The 14,275-nt window shown below is 36.6% G+C and overlaps 1 protein-coding gene across 50 annotated transcripts in view; it reads right to left on the reverse strand.

The window, feature by feature from the left end:
* The window catches only part of FHIT (fragile histidine triad diadenosine triphosphatase), a 620,374-nt gene that overhangs the window by 408,263 nt on the left and 197,836 nt on the right, over positions 1-14,275 (reverse strand). The window lies entirely within an intron of this gene.

Consider the following 14,275-nt stretch of genomic DNA (forward strand, 5'->3'; position numbering starts at 1 on the left):
ATCTAAGCCTCCAAATATATATGGCTTCAACACCTTAGCTGCTCTTGAAAAAATATAAGAACAACACAATTAGTCAGTCTAATTTATCCTCAAACCCGGCGGGATAAGGTACATGGGAGGTCCCCATGGCAATTGAGAACGTTATAATCTCCTCATAAACTTCACCAATTCAGTGAAGAGATTCTAAAAGTAAGCGTGTCTTCTCTAGCTGTGCAGTAAACAGGCAAAACAAACATCTAAGATCTAAGGCAACAGACAATTTTTCGGGCAAAGATTAAAGTTTCAAAGAGAAAGGGGAAATAATAAGATAAACAATGGTTATTGCTGTTGCTTTCTCTGACAGATCAGATGACAATCCTGATTTAACTGCTGTTATTTAAAGAGACAAATAAAGTAGCTCTTAGTACCTTTTCAGTTGTGACAAACCAAAATTATAAAATCACATTATCTTCTTCACTCCAACAGCTTGTAGGCGTTCTAAAAAGATCCCCTATGACCAGCACTTCAGCTGAGTTAACTTCATTCAGGCACCATCAATGCAACGGTTCAAGATCAAAGAGAATCTGAGAAAATACTCTAAACTGCGCTGTATGTCATTGTGTTTCCCTCGACTGCACCCACCATGCTAGGAACATCTCAAAAGTAGCATTTTTCTGGAGCATAAAGGGCACAAAAGCAATCCAATCCTTACACTGAAGGAGGTCCTTGCGTTTCCGGTTAAATTATGAATTTATTCCCTAGCATTCAACAATGCCAGAGTCTTTGTATCTCATTCATGTCAAAATACTATTATGCATCCTGCTATTTAATTTACGAGGACCAAAATCCATTACACTTCCAAATATTCCAAATACAATTCTCATAATTCTGAACTAAGAGGGCTACACAAGTAGCACCATAACCATCCCTTTGACTTGCTCACAAAACTAATGGACAGTTCTAGCAGTCAGTTTTGCAGATTGTCCTCCACCTTGCAAGCACTGTACCATACACAGACAGAGAAGATAAATCTGTGGGCTCCTCAGAGAACAGCAAATGTTGGGGGAAAAAGTACAACCTTCAGCTAGAATAAAGAATCCATGATACATAATGGGTTCAGCGCAAAACAATGCTGATGTGAATATAATACACATGAACCAGTTCTTGTTCTAAGGGTGAGTAAGCCTGACCTGGGCTCTCACTAGAGCATTAGGTTAAGTGTATCATTCACTTATCATTCACAGAAACAATCTCATTTTGACATTGTGTCCCTTTTGTTTAAAAATGGGTCAAACAAGTTTAAGGTTTGTATGCAAAGACTTTAGTGATATAAACGTTATAAAAACGGAATCCTTTGTGTAATTAAAGGAGTACAGCATAGAAACACACGCCTGCACAGTGTTACAGCCTCTCCCGTCCTACATCATATTCATTATTTCTGCACAAGATATCTTCAGAGACTAACCAGAGCTTACGGAAACGGTATGGAAAACCAGTACTTGCCAAATTTCATTTTAGAGGTAATTCAAGGTAACGCAAAGAGATCCTGTATCAGTGGATTTCAAATATTACTTCTATTCTGTTGAAACTACCTCTCTGCCCCAAAAAATCCTTAACGAAAGCTGCCCCTCCTCATTCTGCCTTCTTCTACCACCTCCTTGAATCAGTCTAAACTTAAGTTTGGACAGCAATACAATACAGCAGAGGTACTCTTGGGTGCCCTGGTGACAGTCTAGAAAAAAGGTCTCTGGGCCTGGCAGGATATCCAGAACCAAAGGATAGCATCCTGCTTATTGTGACAGTAGCTACAGCTGTTAAGCGTAAGGTATACGCACACTAGTTATCATCCAAACGCATCTTAAGTCAGACAGCTGACCAGCAACCTGTAATCTGAACTGGCTGGCTCAGTTTTCAGAGGCTAATCTTGCTCATTCTATCTCATCAAGTTATACTTTTATGCCTTTCCTCAACTGGCTAGTACCCTCTTCTAAAAAGTGCTAGATATAAGGATATGTTTTACAACAAAGGCAATCTAATTTGTTCTCTCTCTAGTGCCTGGAAGGTCTGAATAAGATCTGCACCAACTCCATTATTGCTAATGACTGGTCAAGACCATAGCTGCACGCACATCTTCCCAAGTTTTAACTGTGCAAGAAAACAGGGAAAATGTTGAGCAATGAATGGCCTTAGCTGAACTACATGATAAACACTAAGCTCGATGTTGTTAAGCATTCAGGAAAGCAGACCAGTTCAGTTTAAAAATCTCTCCCATTTTCCTGTATAACTGAATACCTAAGTGCTATTTTAAGCTGTTTCTGAGGTTTTTTGCAAACATCTGTTTTCACCAGTGTCTTTCAGCTAACACCTAACCTTCATGTAAGAAGCATGTTTCTCCATATGTATAAAAATGTTTCAATATTATCTGTATCTATAAGCAACTTAAAATCAGTATCAAACGCATTGTATTTTATTTGGTTAAGGAATAGGAAAAGGAGATGCTTTCACTGTTTTCTAAAGTAACCTCAGCAAAATATTATGCTAAGTCAGCAGTGTTCCATTAACACTGCTGCTTTCAGATTAAGATAAAAATAGAATTCTCCAACTCCACAATATTTTTATGATTAACTTTCTGCAGGACGAACTCAGGTATTCTTCTGAAAGACAAGCATGTATAAATTATTTTATTAATATTGATGGGGTCATAGCAGGGAAACATTAACTGAGCAGAAATAGGTCGTTAGCATCCTCCCATATGACTAGATACTAATTAGGTGGCTATTTTTTCTTGAAAAGTCTACTGACACCTAAGCAAAGGTAGCAATTCCACGTTCTACATGCACTCAAAATGCCTGCAGTAAAATAACAAAGAAGCCTTCTTGCAATATTCCAGTGCCTCTGCAACTGTATAGAAGCAGTCACGTAAGCTTAGTTACTAAAGCCTCTCCCTACAAATGTTTAGGAAATTCATTTGAAAAATATATTGATCTTATTTCCAAGTGCTTATAAAGTTTTCATTCCTAAAGTAATTTACCTCCACCACAATGGAGTTCTGCAAAGTGAAGTATATTAAAAAGTTTTCTTTCATTTTGTCTTGTATTTGCACTACCTGGAGCTAAATAAATCTGGGAGGAGGAAACATATAATTTCATTTTGCAAATATCACAGGCAGCCCTTTCTGCCAAAAAATACAATAAAACACTGAGACACAGAGCATTTGGCTTTAACAGGAAAGTGTTGGACTATGTTTCAAATGTGATGGTGGCCCCTGTGCCCAAGCACTGAAGAGGCAGGGAGCACTTGGCAGAGGTATCCTGTTAAATCCTCATGAATATGCACAATTAGAATCCCCAAACAATGATTTTTTTCAGATGCAGTTGAAAGTAATTCAATTTCAGCATACATTGAAAGCAATTCACAGAAGGTGTGCAAGTATTTAGACTTAAAGAAATACAATCATTAATACCTAAGGTGCGTGGCATTCTGACAAATTTTAAATCAGCTCTTAACAGACAATTGATCGGGGTGATTTTATGTCCCTTTCAAAGTTCCTGGCAGGAATATCAAATGGCAGGTTGACAAAGCTGTTTCATTTGTAACTCTCCATTAAGATTTTAAAAGTTAAATGACGTCCCTCGAAAGCAACATCCACCTCTGTTTTGAAAGGTTACCCAATTATTTGGCCTAACTTCCTAATGCATATCTCTCTACTTCCTCCTTTTAGCACTCATTCTTCTGGAGAAGAGAGGATTTCATTTTGCAACTTGAGAACAGCAAAATATCTTACATCTCATTGCTGTCCCGCCAACAGTACACCTCATTCAGAGAGTAAGACCAGAGAGATCAACTATTCTGATGTCCTCCATGTCAAGTCCATAGATTCAATCTTCACTCCTCCATCAAGATGATAACGTCCTATTAATCTTAATTTCTAAGCACCAAAAGATACCAAGCGTTCCTTGACTCTGCTGATGTGTCTCAGTTACGTTACTCTCAATAGTTAAGAAAAACTCGCTTTGCTTATACTTCACATCTCTCAATTTCAAATTTATGATCACTGCTACTATTAATGCCATTGTTAGAATAAGACTTTTATTCCTGGAAGTGGTGTTCCTATATAGGCAGATATGATCAAGTAATTTTTCAACTTTCTCTGGCAAAATCTTACACTCTGGCAATTTCTCATGTGTCGTTCAATGTTATCGCAAGTCTCACTGTATTTTGTGCTCTTAAAGTTTCCAGAATCAAGGCATGGCATGAACTACTTAATTTTTTTCCTTTTCTTAGCAAGTTTCTAAGAAGTGTACTGTAAAAGAAGGCTATAAGCATGACTAAGATGCACCTTAAAAGTCAGAAATCAGAAGACAGATAAAAAATTACTTTCTCCCCTTTCTCTACTTCTGCCTTCTTCTCCCCCTCACCCATACTTTTGAATTGAATTGTATCAGCAGAAACGTAACCATGTTTTCAAGACTGGGCTCTGAGTAAGTTCTTAGCCAGAAAAGTAACTTATTTAGCAAACCAGATTTTACAATATTTTTTTCTTAATTTTCTCCTTGAAGCATGAAAATAGTACAGTGAACTACATGTAAAATGAGCTAGGTTCTACTCTGACTCAATCATCATTAACAGAACTGAGCCTAAGAATATAAACCTGAAACGTGTGCTTACAGCGACTGAACTACAATGATTGAAGTGTGACAACATCAATTTCTATGACAAAACAGGAATATATATATCGTATCACATATTGTTTTCTTGCAACGAGGCACATTTTACCTGCAAATGAGAGAAAAAGAAATACAGAACGACTCAATGACATATCTGCAAAACTATATTCATAAATACATAAATTCATATACATTAAAGCAAAACCTTGTATTCAGCTATGTCAAGTCCACCAGACCAGACTGCATGAAAAGAAGTATTTTCTAATTCACGTATATTTTAACTTATATTCATTACATAGAATTTCCAATTTTATGAAATAGTGATGAGGTATTCTCAACATACTTCCAAACTACTAATACTCAAAGATAACTCCTGAACACAAAATTTTAAAATGGACAGATGTCCTGATAACTATAATCATGCCAAATGTATTGTTAAAAAAGAAAAGCCAGGTATTGATAGAAAATTAACTGTTTTAAGGCAATTTCCCTGGAGAGGTCACCTCTCAGGATGCAATATGACGTTTAAATGAAAAGAATAAATAGAGGTATTTTCAACTTTTATTATACGATGTGAACATCCATTCATGAAATCCCACTGACGTGCTGAGGTTTCCACGCTTTGATTAGAAACATATTAGATCTCAGCAGGTTACAAGGAACAGCAAAGGCTAAAATATATTAGCAAACAAACAGCAAACTATGCATGCATGTGCAACCTTAAAAATCTAGATATGATATGAGTGGGAGTGAAATACATCTGTATCAATGAATCATGTACTCAATTTTCTACCATAGCCTCATTTTAAAATAAAACCTGTTTTCTTTTGTAGACTCATTTTACAATAAAATCTCCATTGTGCATTGTGTTCATATCTGACTTGCACAGGACAATTTATTAAAACATAATTTATCCAATTACCTTGCTCAGAAAAGGTGCTTGACCCTTAGCTAAAGCTCTGCAAAGCAATTATAGGGCCATTTGGAATTAGTGTCTTGATGATCGGTCTCAACTGCTGGCTCAAACCCTGAGAAGAAAGTATTTCCTAAACAAACAAAGCAGTAAAACTGAGCAGCTCTAGGCAGCAAAGGGGAAGAGAGCACATGTGCTGCCTTCTTGACTGAAGTCCAGAAAGGCCCACAAGTAAGTGGAAAGGTGCACGTTCATTCAGTGCAAGGACTTGCAAGGTCTAGGACACCAGTCATAGGGTTCTGTGCTGCTGCTGGGGTGCTTGATACTGGAGCACATGTGTTTAATGGACCCAATATCAGCAACAGTGACTGGACTCTATTCAGACTTCTGTGTCTGCACTCACGGCGGGATAAGACAGTTGGATTTACCCTCAAAGGACTGACATCTACACAAGGTAGTCTGAAGGGATTGGGTAACGACATTATTAAATAGTCTTTATGCCTTTGACAAGGTACTGGGATTATACACCACTGAGTACTATTCCTCCCTCTCTATATTGTTAGAGAGCATTCCTTTTATTTTTCATGGACACAGCATGCCCTTTTTCCCCTCACTCACCGTCTTCTAAGGTCCTTAAATAATAAAAGTAAAATTAAAAAATCATTACTTGTGAAATTATAAAACATCTACTTTAGGTTATAATTACAGCACATCAAGTTCCAATATTAATTTATGGTTCTCTGACAGAAGAATACTACACATTAGGCTCTTCACAGCAAATTCCCTAGATTCAGAGTAGAGAGAGACAGCAAGTAAACATCGTATCATTAGATCACCTCTTAAGAGCTGCAACAGGAAATCTGTATCAGATGCCTCCCAAAAATATGTACTTGAGAAAAATACTAGGTTCTGTACTGCACTGAATAACACAAAATATTCCAATATGCTAGAAACAATAAGGAACAAATGAAATCTTCAATTGACTTTCTAGCAAATCTATTTTCATTAGAAATGGAAACTTTGCATGTATTGCATCACTTATGCTAATTGTCTGACATTTATTATGAATAGCCATGTATTCCAATAATCTCTTTTAATTATATGCTGCCGTAAGAGCAAGACCTGCAATACCTTGCCCAAACTCAGTTAACTATGTGTGTGCTGCATATCACTTTCTGATAACTCCACTGAGGAAAAAAAAGTCCTACACATACACAAACTGTAACAGGAACAGCTGTGCAACTGTCGTCGTCTTCGTTAGTCAGAAATTACTTAAAAGACTAAAAAAGCTGAATTTGAAAACAGCTATGTGATAACATGAGGAAAAAATAAATCTTTTATTCCTTTTTTTTTATGAAGTTCTTGGTAATTGGTATCTGAAAGGTAAAGGACATTGATATCTGCTATTGATGTGGAGACTTAAGCTTTCTATAACAGCAAAATTGTAATGGCAGCACACCCCCCCTTTGCATTTCTGATCTATTGCCCATTTAAAATTGTTGCATTTCTTTGGGTTCACTGATGCAATAAAAATTATTAAAATGACATGTCTGCACAATAACCAATCCAATTACAAATTTTCTCTCTACTAGACTAGCAAATAACTGCTGGACTAAAAGTATTCATTATTTATGAACAATACTTCCATAGTTTTTTTAAATAATAAGAAGGCCAATTATGTGTTAAACTCGCAATAAATATTCATTTCACCTTTTATGAACCCAGCCCCCGGGTTCCCCGCCGGGCAGGTTTCCCTGCCTTTCTTCATAAAAAAATTGTGCTACCTTCTATATAGCTTTGCTTCTCTCTTTTAAACTTTTCCTAACTTTTTCTAGCTCCTTAGGAGGACGCTTTTCTTACTAAACATTTACCCTACTTTCTTGCTATGCTAAAATATGTTGGGTAAACTCTTTTTCCAAGTGATGTCTGCCACCCCAATTACAAAAACCTCAAAGTAAATTTACTTCAGTCAACTGTAATGCTTTACAGATTGTTAATGAGGGTAAACCACAAAATGGGAGGCTGTAACTAACCTAACGCACAGTGAAATCATTTTCTTGAGAAAGTAAATCTCATGAAATATGTTCATGCTTCACAAAATACACTGCTTTCATATAAAACCGGATTTTAACAATATCATGAACAATAAAAAACCACAATATTGGGAAGCCAGTAGGTAGCCTCTATGACCTTTCATCTTTTGCAGCAAATCAGCAACTAATGGATCTACAATTTAGATGTTTTGCATTTCTTCACGATGACAGGAAAGAGGTCTCCAAACTGTTCTTTACTTTAGAGGCATGGTGTGCATTTACATAATACCTCACCCAAAATGGTAAAGACTCCTAGACCATGTTTCAAAAATTCTTCTACATTGCAAAGCTTGCAAAGAGCTTGCAAAGCTTTGGCTTGCAAAGACATGCAGTTCCACTTTTAGAGGACATACATTAGTAACGTGCCTTCAAAACTGTATAGTGAGCACCTCTGAAATACACAAAGCAGTAAAGAGGATTATGCACGTGTTTTTCTTCTTTTAAGTCATTTACAAGTTCCAAACACAACAATGATGCTGAGTAGGTGAACAAAACGGTTTAGATCAAAATGGTATTTTTTAGCTGGATTTCAGCATATGTTAGCAATGCAGTCAAGAACATTGCACAGATCCAGCCTGTGGATGGACATCTATACCTTCAAGCCCACATCTGAAATCTCATCACTTTCCTAACAGTGAAACTTGAGGGTCAGCTGGACACATGACTAATAATAGACTGCTCATGCCTCCACGGCATTTGATAAGATCTCCATGTTTATATCATGCACCGGGCTCCACTTTAGGAGCTACTACTACTCCCACGTGTGGACTTAATCAAGCTTTTTAAATGCCTCATACAATTTAAGAGTATGCTATAACATCACAAATTCGTAGCACTGACCTACTGAATCCATGCAAACAAATAATTTTATAGGCAACTTGCTCCATTTTCAAATCAGCAAAACATACTTTGGATTTTATTGTTTTCATTTTTTCATTCTTCTTAAAGCGCTGCCACAAAGTACTTACAACAGGATTTTTTATCAATGCTATTACATTAATCAAACTGTAACAGGGCAAACAGAATAGGTAAATCCTTACCATGAAGTACATTCTCTAACAGTGAGAACCTTTCAAGTAAAGTCAGATCTGAAGAGAGAGGATTTTTACCAAATCAAATGATAGAGCCGGCAGGGGAAGGAGGGAGGGCAGAGAAAGATAGACAAGCTTTTGTGCACACAGCTTTGAACCTATTATCTTCAGAAGAAGCATTTCCTAATGCGAGTCAAACACCATGCCTTTGTAGACTGCAAACAAAATGACTCCAGCCCTGAGTTAATTAACTGGACTTTTCATTGCTAGTAAATTCAAGGGGTTTGCATACATAGAGCTGAGCACTCATTCCTTGGGCTGTCTGAGCATAAGCCTTTCTCGGAGGGTAGCTTGAGAGTACAGTCAAGCTGACCTACTGGCTTACTGCTACACTACCAAAGCAGCAGTTCCACTCCTCATCCTCTCCACAATTTAACTGAAAAAAATTAAGTATAGGAGGTGGGTTTTTTACTCTCATTTGCATAAGGAAACATTACTGACATTAATGAGTTCTACTTAAGAGATCAAGACTGCTCATATAAGGAAGAATTGTGGAACAGCTTTATTTGGGATCTGATGGAAAAACAAACCTAAGACTTTCTTTTGATAACAAATAGCTGCAGTCTGGGATCTCAAAAAGAATTTACCAAATCCTGACAATACAGAAAATGAGTTAATTGTTCCTGCATTCTGGCTGAAGAAACATACTCTATATTCCTCCTACATTTTCAAATAAGATCCATCATTTATATCTCTTCTTCCCACTCAGGAGGTCTTCTCTGCACCAGCAAAGCTACCTCATCACTTGTCCTAGTACACTCTCCTCCTAGAACGCCTACGAAATTTGAGAAGGTCAACTGAGAAGTTCACTCCTTATTGTACTGAACAATATTTTTTGTCTTCATGCAACTCCATTGCTATCTCAAGGCTCATGTATAGGTTACAAACTTTACAGAAAAATAATTTTAGCTCTTTGCTTGAAGGGGAACTAAGACAGCATGGTACTGATTCATGACTGCTCCTTAGCATTGTGCTAATGCAAATTAATAATAACAGTAATGCATATGAAGCTTCTGTAAAAAGCACTAAGAGTACTTTCCCACAGGGCTGGAGATGTATAATATGAGGTTGTTACAGTACAATGTACATTTCTGCAATATGCAAATGCAAATATTTATATTCTGCAATATGACTGAATTTTATTTTCTGTAACTCAGTCTTATTGCAAACATTAACACTTGTTTATACTAAAAAGTGTAAAATTCATAATTATCATGCATAAATACAGATTTGGTATGTGCAATGTACAAACTAACAACAAACAGCAGCGGTGTGTCTTAAGGAAGAATAAAAACTTCAGGTACATGGTAAGCACCACGGTTTTCACCCAAACTTGTGAAAGAAACCTGTTCTTTATAGAGCCAGTCTGCTCCATCTTCTTTCCATCTTCAATGGAAATTCTGCCAGAACTGTAATTAAATTAAAAATTAAATTTACTTTTTAAAACATTAATACACTGCTGATAAAAAGGATTTTCTTAGATGCAAATCTCCTAAGAAAAGCAGCAACCATTGCGTCACAATACAGGATGTGTCAGTCTCAATTAATACATCAATTCTGACAGCATTTAACAAGGGAGCTCACGGACAGACAGACACAGATACCACAGCAAAATAGATGCTATTCTTAAATTGATGACCCTGGATCCCATCCCACTCATGCAATAGATCCAGAATAATTACACTGCAAGCTATCATGTCTTTGAAGGAGCATCTAGTTCAGCTAATGTTTCCTCTACTTATTAATAAAAGGAACAAGCCATAGTAACTCTCAGCACAATATATTGCCTCAGTGGCAAATCATGACAATTAACTTCATATAGTGATGAAATTGCCAGAAAATATCACATGCTTTGGGTTTCTGTATGTTCTCTATTCCCCACAATCAGAATTCTTTCTGGTGGAAGAACTAGATCTCTGCAGAAAAGAATAAAGATACTCCAGCAACACTCAGTAGGTAATGGTTAAATAGTGTTATATTTTTAAATGGAAAAAAACTTTTCATAATCAAAGATAAACAATTATTGTAAAGCATTTACTCTAATTTATTAAATGCACATGCACACACTCTTGTTGAAGGGGCCACACTGTCCAACATGAATTACTATAAAATTTGCTTCATCCTGATAACTCTCAGCCCATTGTTCCCAGTTAGAAAGCCTGTTCTTTTTAATAACCAGCTCAATAAACTGTTGAAAAATGCTTTGTATGATATAGTACTGCCATAGATCTGATGTTTGTCTCTGTCATTACATATTGCATTCAATCAATTTACAAATGTTGCCGTGTTCCTTTTGTGCTAGTTCTCCTTATGGCATCCTGAACAGAAATCCAAAGATCAATACCTTGTCTGCCGAAACAAATATGACATAACAAATGAATAATTTTATTTACAATATAAGTTCTGGTCCCCAAATGGATTCTACTAATGTTCGAATTCATTTTTCATGTTTAACACAAGATGAAAGCAAAAACCCAGCACAATGCAATGAGAAAGGCAGGGATGAAAAAAATCAGTCCACGTTTACTGAAGATGTGAGCAAAACCAAGTAAAGCTATACTGCATGGCTAGGAAAATATCAGTAAAATGGTAGGTCCTCCTCAACGTATTTGTAGCCATATTAAAGAGCAAAGAGCCCACATCAGTGAGCAGACGGATTTCATTTAAAAGATAATCTACAATTCTGAAATATGGAAGCAACAAGATTCTGAGTGAAATAAGGGAGAAGACAACACTAGAAGCTTAACTCACGCAGGCTGCATGAGCCGATTCAATTCTTGCCTTGTGCATTTTGAGTAATGTAAGCTGGCTATTGACATAAGCCTGCAATATTCCAGCTACTGAACCTTCTCTAAGACAACTATCTAGCTGATTGAGATAGCCACAGATGACATTTCATCATCTTTCTTCACAGAACAGCAAGTTAACAGCACTAATAGGAAAAAGGAACTCCACTTTTCACAGAAAATAGTATTGGCACGTGTGTAAACTTGCTGAGATTTGTACTCCTGTACAATAATCAGCTCACAACCTCCTCACTTCCAAGCTAACTGTTAAGACACACATAGCATACACTCTTCCCACCTAAGCTCTTGGCTCCAGAAGCATGCGTAAGCATCGCTGAAGCAAAACTCTTAAAAAAAAAAAAAAAAAAAAGTCATTATGTCATTAACAAAGACTGCACACCCTACAATGTGCCCGGCCACTCTGAAATAAGACAGGCAAGGGGTACGGAAGCCCCGTCTTCCCCTTGGAAATATATGCAAGAACAGAGCAGGTACATACTCGTCTCATTTTCTCTTGGGAGTTGGGAGGCGTGATGTCTTCCAACAGACTGGTCAGGCACCTCCACCATTTGGGTGGCAGCAGTATCCTGAGAACACACACCAATTTTGCACATGTAGCTCTCCCTCTCAATTCTTTGGTTGTGCCAAAAGAGGTAAAAGAGTTTGCTACTAGTGCCAATCAAATAAATGTACATATTTTAGCTGGGGCGGTACAGAAAACAGTTTCATGCCAGATATCCCAACTCAAGATCCCAGGTACTTCCTATTCAAGAATCTGCCATAATCCCCACCGCCTCTGTCAAGGGGACCTTATTACAATGAGTGTATGTGCCCATGAGCCAGAGTGTGCCCATTAGACAGAAGTCTAATATTGGGGAAATTGAGGCAGTTCTCTCCAGGACAGAGAGAGAGAGGGCAGATCTTTCCTTACCACGAACACCATCGTCTTGCTATTCCTATTCTTGGTTACTATTAGCACAGTTTGACTTTCAAGGGTCAAGCTGAATTCACAAGGCTAGCAGCTAGAAGAAAACAAAATAATACTTTTTAACGTGTCAATTGAGTAAATATGCTTTCGCATTACTCGAGTCACAAACACTGACCTCCACAAGACCATTTTTAATGAATTTTTTCAGAGTATAACTGTATTTTAAAACCATTACAGCAATTTCACAACTCCTACCCCTATGTTCCTTTTCAAGATGGAATTTCAACCTTACAAGTTAATTAAAGTCACCACCTGGAGTGAGCTGGCTTTCAAACTGATTTCCTTTGTCTCTCTAATTCACATGCATTAATATTTTATTTTCTACTGCAAAAACAAAAAATGAAAAGAAATGTCACAAGTGTGCCAAAGACAAGGCGGATAAAATCATTGCAATAAAATAAAAAAAAAAATACACTTGTTACTGCCAGGTCTTGAGATGAATGCTGCATTATATAGACATTTTAAAGGCTTACAACTGCAAATTAGCTCTGCTTTACATACTGTATTCTAACCTTTGCATCATGATCTTTTTAATTTTTTCTTATTGTAATTAGAGAGGAAAAGGGTGGGTTTCTGTTTTTATTACCTGAATATTTATTCAACAGAGAAACAAAGACCACATTATATATTACAACACATGAGCTATTAAGACAATGTGACACTATAAAATATGCTGCAAGACTCATTATAGAATAACAAAGCTAAACCTCTTCAAATAAATGTATCTGCCAAACAGTCAGCAATAACTGTGCAACTAGAGTTCATAATCTTTAATTATTTAAGAAGGAAAGAAGCTTGTAGTAATTTTTATAGGCTCCTTAAACTGTTACTTCTAGAACCTCACAAAACTTGAAAACAAGAAGCTTTTATCTGAAACACTTTTATTTAACAACAGATGCAATTGTTCACTTACCTAAATAATTGGCAAAGTCGCTAACCATTGCTTTAAAACATCCACACGCAGTAGATTACTATTTTATTTACACTCTGACCCAGACAATGCATATAGCTATGTACTGGGCAGGCATTTACACGATCTGCAAATGTTAGTGACCTGATACTGTCTTTAGACAGCCTTGAAAAATATTTTGGCTAAATATATGATAAAACTGTAAGTCACACTGATTTACATCAGATACTTTAGGCAGGTTGCTGCAGGAACTAGGAGTTGAGAAGAACTGCTCATTTAACTGATTAAAACATACTGATGAGATAGTAACGTGTTTAAAGTTTCTATAAAGTCTATGGGTCTTTGCTATTCATTTATAACCAAATCATCTGACATTTGCAACAAATAGCAAGTATTTAAAACAGGGATAGAGAGAAGTTAATTTTATTTTGAATAATTGTATTCTATAGATGGGAGGAGGGAAGGATCAGTATTTTCAGGAGAAGAAAAAAACATGTTTCTAGATATAACAATATATTAAAAGCTACTAAATTTAAAATCACGTATTAAAATTTGTAAGAAGTAACACGAAACTACAGAAGAATATGAAAGCTTTTGATAAATTCCAGTGATTCTGAATAAAAATTTAACAACTACTTTCACTCTGTATGTACAGGTAAGGGTTTTCTTTTTCCAACATACATTCAGTCATTGCCTGATTTACTTCCTACTGAAGTTTTACCATGGATCTCTACAGAAATGAAATGACCGGTCTTAAATACTTCTGAAAAGTTCCACCTCCACCCAATGAAATTAACAGAGGTTACACAGCAGTAGAGTTTTGATGGGGAAATAATATGCAACACTAC

The sequence above is a fragment of the Struthio camelus genome, chromosome 14 (genome assembly GCF_040807025.1).
Source record: "Struthio camelus isolate bStrCam1 chromosome 14, bStrCam1.hap1, whole genome shotgun sequence".
NCBI lineage: Eukaryota > Metazoa > Chordata > Aves > Struthioniformes > Struthionidae > Struthio > Struthio camelus.